The sequence below is a fragment of the Callospermophilus lateralis genome, unplaced genomic scaffold, assembly GCF_048772815.1.
Source record: "Callospermophilus lateralis isolate mCalLat2 unplaced genomic scaffold, mCalLat2.hap1 Scaffold_6355, whole genome shotgun sequence".
Lineage (NCBI taxonomy): Eukaryota > Metazoa > Chordata > Mammalia > Rodentia > Sciuridae > Callospermophilus > Callospermophilus lateralis.
In genome coordinates, this window is record NW_027514743.1 from 43,746 (window position 1) to 52,494 (window position 8,749).

Here is an 8,749-nt window from a genome sequence, read left to right on the forward strand (position 1 = left end):
CATATTATGGAATCTACAACTTATATAATAGATGGAATGTGAAAATAAAAATTAATATTATATCCATACTGTGGACTTAAAACTAATATAATAGCTTCCCTGTGGTCTTTAAAATTAATGAAATATTCATACTCTAGCTTCTAAAACTAATATAGTAGTTGCCCTGTGTTTTTTTGGTATTAATATGATATCCATACTGTAGCATCTAAAACTGCTATAAGAGCTGCCCTGTGGTCTTTATTACTAATAAAATATCCATGCTAAAACAATTAAACGGACATCATAGTTGCCCTGTGGCCAGTAATACTAATATGATATCTACGCTAGAGCATGTAAGGAAAATAAAGATACACAGACACAAGATGCAGAGGCAGGAAAGATGGCTTCTTCTCCAAGCAGCCATGTTTATTTATACCAATAGGTTACATTAGGTTATTAGTCCTATAACTACATTATTGTTTATTGTATCAGTAAGGTTGCTTATTCTACAGTTACAATATACAATGCTAGAAACTTTTGCAGCTTTTAAGAAAGTCCATTGTCTGAAGTTAGGTGGGCAGGTCCAGGAGTACCAGGGCTTGGTGAAACATTATAGTTATATGGCAAGCAACCTCCTTTATTCCCAGGAGCTCTGTGCCTGAGATCAAGGTTGAGGCTGATAAGACTTTAGCACAGAGTCTCCTCATTCAGGACATTGCTACAGCAGCTAGGCATCCAGTGTCTTTGCACAAGAGTTTTCCTGGAAACCAGGTATCTGAGTGTTTGCACAAGAAACATCCCTAGCCACCAAACCTGCCATAGTCATGAAGCTATAGGAGACCTCAATCTCAAAAACAGAACCATTATAAGAGCACACAAAACTGATGTGAGAGTTCTCCTGTGCCCATTAATACTAATATATCATCCACATTATTAGATCTAACACTGATAAAATAGCTCCACTGTGGCCCTCAACAATATTATGATATTAATAATATAGCATATAAAACTGATTGCTGTAGTTGGTTTTTCATTGCTGTGACCAAAAGATATGACAAGAACAATTTAAGAAGTAAAATTTTGGCAGTCCATAGATAGATAGCTGGTTTCTTCCTCAGGGCCTGGTGTGAGGCATAACATTATGGCAGAAGTGTGTGAAGGTCTGGTGGAGGAAAATGGTTCAGGACATTGCACCAAGAAGGAGAGAGGCAGAGGCAGAGGCAGAGGAAGGGACACACACACACACACACACACACACACACACACATATAAACATACAGATATGGAGGGAGGGAGAAGGAGAACTCTGTTCAACTAGCTCAAAATATATACCCCAAAGGCACTTTCCAGGAACCACTTCCAACCACCACTCTCTATTGCCTATAGTTATAACCCAGTTTTTCTGTATCAGGGAGTAATGTACTGATTAGGTTAAAGCTCTCATAACCCAATCATTTCACCTCTAAACTTTCCTGCATTGTCTCACATACAAACTTTTGGGGGATATCTAATATCTAAACAACAACCCTGATGCAATAGCTTCACTGAGGCCTTTGATATTTTACCCATACACTGACTTATAAAACTGATGTTATTGCTGCATGGTGACCTTTAATACTGACATATTATCTGAATAATATCATTGAAAATATGTTAACCCCCTGTGGATTTAACATTAAATTCTCACTACAGCATATAAAACTAATATAATAGGCTTCCTATGGCTTTTATTATTGGTATAATATTCACATTATGGCATCTAACACTAATATAATATCTATCTTATGATCTCTAATACTATTAAGATATACTATAACATATAATATAGTAGTTGCCTGATGGCCTAAAATACTAATATGATATTCTTACTATCCCATCAAAAACTAATATAATATCAGCCTCTTTTCTTTAATACTATGGTATTGTATGGATAACTTGTATGTTATCCATACAATACCATCAAAAATTAAATAAGAGGTGATGTGACACTTTTAATATTAATATCTGCATTATAGTATCTAAAATAAATATAATAAATGCCCTGTTTCCTTTAATACTAGTATAGTAAACATAATTAGTAGCATCTAAAACTGACCTAGTGGTTTTCCTGTGGCCTTTAATACTAATAGGCATCCATAAAATAGCATCTAAAAGTAATGTAATAGCTTCAATGTGGCCTTTATTATGAATGTAAAATTTATACTATAACACCTTAAACTCATATAATAGCTTCCTTGTGGTCTTTATATTAATATTTATAGTGGCCCCTAATAGTGATACAATAGTTGACATGTGGGCTTTAATGTCAATATAATATCTATACAGTGACCTATAAGTTAAGGTCAGAGGAGTCTTTACAGCCCCAAAGTAAAAGGTATCTCTGTCTCTTGTGTGATTATTTCATGCAGCCCAGTTCAGTTTACTTGGAGTGACCCTAAGTGTTTTAGTCATGAGAAATGCAACAATTGGTGGCCTGTGCAGGGACTCCAAGGTTAATTTTAGAAATTCAGTGGGACTGGAATTTCTCTCCAGAAGTTAAACACATTTAGGATTTGAGAGTATTGTGGGCTGAATTGTAGAAAATAAGTGAGTTAGACAGAAGAAAAATCTGTGATGTTAACCTTTTTTAATATTTGGGAATATTTTGTCTCTAGATATATGAAAAAAATTATTTTTGCAATTCTAGAGACCCTAAATAAATGTAAAAAATTATTAAGTTGATTCATAAGATATGTTGAAAATTTCAGACCTCTCCCATGGGAAAAGTACTTCTGTTGACTTCTTTGGATTGTTTTTGTGATTCTTTATATTTTGAAATATTAGGTAAAGGGTTTTGAGGTTTATGTAGTAGAGGTCTGCACTTGGAGAGTGAGAAAAAGGGGATTTTTTTTCTTTTTTGTGATGAGACCTGATACAAGGATTCTTTACCTGTGGAGAAGTGAATTTTATTTTTCTATTATTTTTGTGAATACCCAGAAGGTTTATACTGAACCTCTTTGCTACATTCTTGTCCTATGGATCAGAATGGCTATAACTCAGCTGCTGTGGACAAAAGACTTTACCTGCAGTTCCCTATGGGGTCTATAACTAAGCCCACAGCCAGCAGTGTTTTAACCATTAAACAATCTGACCTATGTGCCAAACACAGACTGCCTTACCTTAAGATCTAATAGTAACACTGGTATTTGCTGTTAAAACTCACTTTTAAAGTCCCACATGCTGCAAGGAAAAGTACAAAAGACAGGAGAACACAAGCTACAAGCACAGGTCACAGAGACAAGGCAAGCCACTACCCACCAAAAAATATTTTTTTTTGATACAAAAAAATCAAATGGAAAGCAAGTGGCTAAAAGCTCCAGGAGCCTTTGCCCTGACAATGGGCAGCCAGCTCTATGCTGTTTCCATCACCATCTCCTGGCTGGAGGAACAGTCTTCTGGTTTCACCTCCTGAATTTTCACGGGCTTCCCATTGGTCCTTCCACTGTCACTCAGAACTTCTGGTCCTGCCTTCCAGCCACTAACATGTACTTCCTTTCTCACACAGATCTGCTACTAAAAGTATACAGAGTCTGCATATTTAAGAATGCGCACTTTAAAAATGAGTTTTAACAGCTGATGCCAGTTAACATCTGTAAATGCTAACAAAATATCTTTTTTGGGCAAATCTAATTCCACAGGTTTCTAAGTTGCAGCCCTTGAGCCTAACTTATTTTCAAAGCTAAGTAACCTATTTTTTTCTTAATAGCTGTATTATTAAGAAAAATTTCAGAGGTAATATAACAATTATAAAATATACATGTGCTGTTTTATATTTTGCTTTTAATTTTGAAGGTTATGAGGATGCATTTGCTTGTAGCAGGAAGAAAAGCTGGCAATGTTCCTATGATAATCAGGAAATCTTTATTCTCATTCCTGACTATATAATTGCAAGAAATGAATAAATGTATACACAAAGATCTTATTTCAGCCACATCATGTGATGTCACATGAAAAGAGTGCACTCCTAGTTAAAAGTAAATTGAATGGATTCAAATATCTTAAGAACCACATGGTTACATAAAGTTAATACAATTATAAGTTATGCCCTTATTCTTAATATATATTTTTCTAGGTATTTAAATAAACTATAGTTGTTAACCTATAAAATAATTAGCATATATGTCTAATTGTTTAGTTAATGTATGTTTATCTAATTGTTTTTCTTCAATAGAAAACACATAATTTATCCATTTCTTATACATGCATGTATTTGATGCTTTGCCTTTTAGTTGCAGATATTTGAGATAAATGTATTTTACTATATATTTGCTTTCAAGAGTTCAAACAACAATCAAGTAATCTCATATTATTATACAAACTGTATAAGATGATAAACAGATATAATTCTGTCTACAGAAATATCCAAGTACTTTAACTATATTTTCATTAAGATATTTCTTCTTATCAAGGTATGATAACTTGTTTTGATTCTAAAGTTTTTAGAAATTCTTCGAAAGTATAACCAGGAAAAGTTTTAAAAGGAAAAGAAGATGCTTCAACAGAGGGAGAGGAAGCACACATTGGAGGTCCTCAGAAGAAGAAAAAAAATCATCTTTGGGTAAAACAAGGTCTTTCTATTCTAGATTTTAATGATAAAAATATTTTTCTAAATAGAAAGATTTTTATATCATTATCTAGACAGATGATATAGAAAGTTAAAACAATTGAGAAAAAGATTTATATGTCCTGGACTGACTATAAAAATTTTAACTGATTAAGAATGTTTCAGGCTATTTTTCTGATTTTACTATACTGATGTGAGCTAAGATTTTGTCAATATTTAGTCATGATAACTACATATTAAAATGTTAAGTTTATTTTTTTTAAGGAAGGTCTTTATTGACTAATGATTTCTATGTTTAAAACAAGGATTATTTTTTTAAATAAATTCATATCATTAATTAAACACTAAATATATTAAGCTGATAACTTAGATCCCAATTTTGACAATTCTCCTTGGTTATAAATTTGATTGATTCAAAGACACTGCTGATTCTTACATATTACTTTGTTAGATAATTATGAGATTTGGGAGAACATTTTATTAGGACTGAAGTTTTTCAAATTAAAGTTGTATGTTAGTTTTGAGCAAGAAAGTTTACAAACGTTGTTGTAAATTCATTGGTATTTTATAATTTCTCTGACTGGACCTATTATCCATAAAAAATATGGTAAGATTTATATATTACTCTCAACACTGGGAAGTAACTTAATTATATTTTCTAAAAGACAATTAAGAGACACCTGATTAAAGGATAATATTCTGAAACATAGAGATATTTGAAGACTTTGTCTCAGAAAGAGATTGATGGTTCTTTCTAAATTGTTAGAATAAATTAACTAGTCTATATATTGGAAAATTACAATAATCAATGAAAGGTATCTCATTTTCATACCTAGCCTTAATTACTCTTAAGAGAAGGCCTTAAAATTTTGCCTATCATAAACTATAATCAAAGGAAACCTCTCAAACTTAATATAGACCAAAATAAATTCAAGGAGATTTCCAAGAGATCCATATTCATATATTAATATTTTAGAATTTACACCAGGACTTTAATCAATTTTATTAAATAAAGAAAAGGGGGACTCCACAGGCACACACTACATCTTACAAATATTTCAAAATTTTCTTAAATTGTGATACTGAGAGTCTTACTGTTACTGAACATAATTTAGTAAATTAATCAGATTTCAAAAGATAAAGTTTAAACTTGTCATCATGATAATGACTGAGAAACCTGGCACAGGAAGGTAAATTTTCAGCTACAGTGTTTATAGCCATGTAGATTCATGAGCTTGTCAGGTCAGTAAAAATTAAGAAGAGACTTATATGGACCCATTTCTCAGGTCCATTTTTAATGTGCATTGCAGTGTGGACTGGAAAGTCCACCAATGAAACTAGATTAATTATACTGACTGTAGTGGTCAGCTATACCTATATGTTGATCCTATGGTAACAGGCTGTCTGGAAGTATCTTTTGAGAAAAAGACAGCATATAAGAAACCTAAACCAGCCAATCATGCTGGTCCCTAAGATTAAAACTATATTTACTTATCTAGACAATTGTCAGAAAAAATATTAAAATAGATTTTTCCTATTCAGGCCAGTTATTTACATAGAATATCCACCAATGTAATATTGCCTTAATATTTCTGAAATAGAAGTTGGTACCTTTTCTAAGTGGATGGATTGTGCATATCTTGTCAGTACAACACAAGATATCTAGAAATAATGGATATATTTTAGGCTGGTCTCCTAGAATGGACAAGAACAATTGCATGAGGATGCCATAACTCCTAGAAACTTTAAACCCTTGGTGAGATGGCATACAAAAAGATGTTTTGATGTCTGACTCTTATCTTCAGAATATTTCTATTACTGACAGACCTAATAAACTTTTTAAATGTGAGAATTAAGAGGAAGGATGAAAAATACAACTTATATTATTGTATCACTAGTTATTGCCAGATAATATTTCAGATCTATTATATGCTGAAATTAATGTTCAGTCTTTGAAACAGGTGCATGCCAATTAACCAGACCTAAGCAAGCTCTTGATCTCACAATCCCCAAAGTGACTACTTTAAATATTATTCCTTGCAGCCATATCTTAAAACTTATAATATATGAATTTTCTTAATATTTGACTTAAATTACTTCCAAGATCCTTCATAGTCAGATAAGTGATGATGGAAGAATTGAAACTAAGTTAAAATGCTCTAGGAAGCCAATGTAATAAATATTATGAATGAGCTCTCTGCTCTACACTTTGTGGAAAGGCCTAAATGCCATGTCAAATAAAAATGTCTATGTTACTATGGCCAAACAGAATGCTTCTCAATAAAATTGGGAAAAGATTAAGAAACTTCTGATGAGTGTTTGGCAAAATAATAATAATAACCTGGATCTTCCAAAGTGAATTAAATGACTTTAATCCTAAATATGTTGAAACATTCCATATGGTGTGTTATTGAGATAATGCATTTTCTAACAATTCCTTTTGTGTTTCAATAGTAGATCATGATGACCTTGGACCAAGAATCCAGCGACTAAAATATATAATTCCCCAATTGTCTTTAAATATTAAGAAAGGGGGAATATGTGGAGAGCCACATTGAGCTACCATGCCTTCCAGTCTGGTGTGGTAGTGCTATGACTCATGACTCGGTCTTTTCCCCCGCTCGAATAGCAAGGCCAGTTTTCTGAGTTGGCGTACCCCTGAGGTTGAGCTACACTTACCTATTCTTTTGTAACACTACCCCTTTGCCCTGTTTGGGATAGAATATCCATGGAAACTCCCTTTGTGTGTCCCCTTCTCTTGCTCTGCCTTTGAGCATGGCCTTCTTAGCTGTCAGTCAACCTGCTGACAGCAGATCATGAAACTAGACTCAACTCTATGAAACCTGACCCCTTCTCCTAATTTGAATGGCTTCTCCCCAATAAAAGGGTTCAGTACATGCTCTCTCTCTCTTTCCACAAACCTCTAGGTCAGAGGAGCCTTCACAGAACCCAAAGAAAAAGGTATCTCTGTCTCTTGTATGATTATTTCATGTAGCCCAGTTCAGTTTACCTGGAGTGACCCTAAGTGTTTTAGTCATGACAAATGCAACAATTATGGATAATGTTATTGTGAATTTTGCCCTCTCACCTCTGTCAGGAATCCCATGGAAACTGAAAGCCATATACCCTGGTGCCCTGAGGATTCTGAGTATTGTTAGGGTCAGGATGAGGGCTATTGTAGGTTTAGTTGTTGTTTTGGTACTATGGATTGAACCCAGGATGCTTAAGCACTGAGCCATATCTCCAAACTTTTTATTTTTTATTTGAGACAGGGTCTTGTTAAGTTGCTTAGGGCCTCACTAAATTGCTAAGGCCAGCTTTGAACTTGCAATCCTTCAACCTCAGTCTTCCAAGCCACTGGAATTAAATGTATCCTCCAATGTTTAGCATTTTGCTGATTATTTGCTAGGGATGCTGCTGGGTTTTTTCCAATTAGAATTGTGAGTAATGTAGTCTTGTGATTAGCCCACTCACTATGAGAAGAGGGCTCTGACAACTTCTGCCCCTTGGCATCATGGTTGATATAATTCTGAGTTTTGCCCACATATCTCTGCTGATAGTCACATAAAGATGAATGCCTCATTCTTGCCCTGGTACCCTGAGGATTCTGAGCAGGTAGAATTAGGGCTAGGATTAGTGCAAGGGCTAGGGGTTGGGTTAATATTTGCCCTTTGCTGATTTCTACATGGGATCCTGGCAGCATCTGCCACTTCAGATTGTGGGCAAGGTAATCTGTGACATGCCTGCTGATTGTGGAGAATCCTTGAAGCATTGATTGCTCCCTAGCACTGGGGTGTAAGGAGAGTGAAGGGTGAAAAAGGACTGAGGGAACCTGGGGGCAGGTGCCCACCGTGCTGCTAGGAGAGATTGAGGGTGACATTGAGGTACAAAGAGAGTGAAGTGCTCAAAAGTTAACTCAAAGTGGATCAAGGAACTTGATATCAAATCAGAGACATGGCGTCTGATAGAAGAAAAAGTTGGCTATGATCTACATACTGTGAGGTCGGGCTCCAAATTCCTCAATAGGACACCCATAGCACAACAGTTAATAACTAGAATCAACAAATGGGACTTACTCAAACTAAAAAGTTTTTTCTCATCAAAAGAAACAATAAGAGAGGTAAATAGGGAGCCTACGTCCTGGGAACAAATCTTTACTCCTCACAC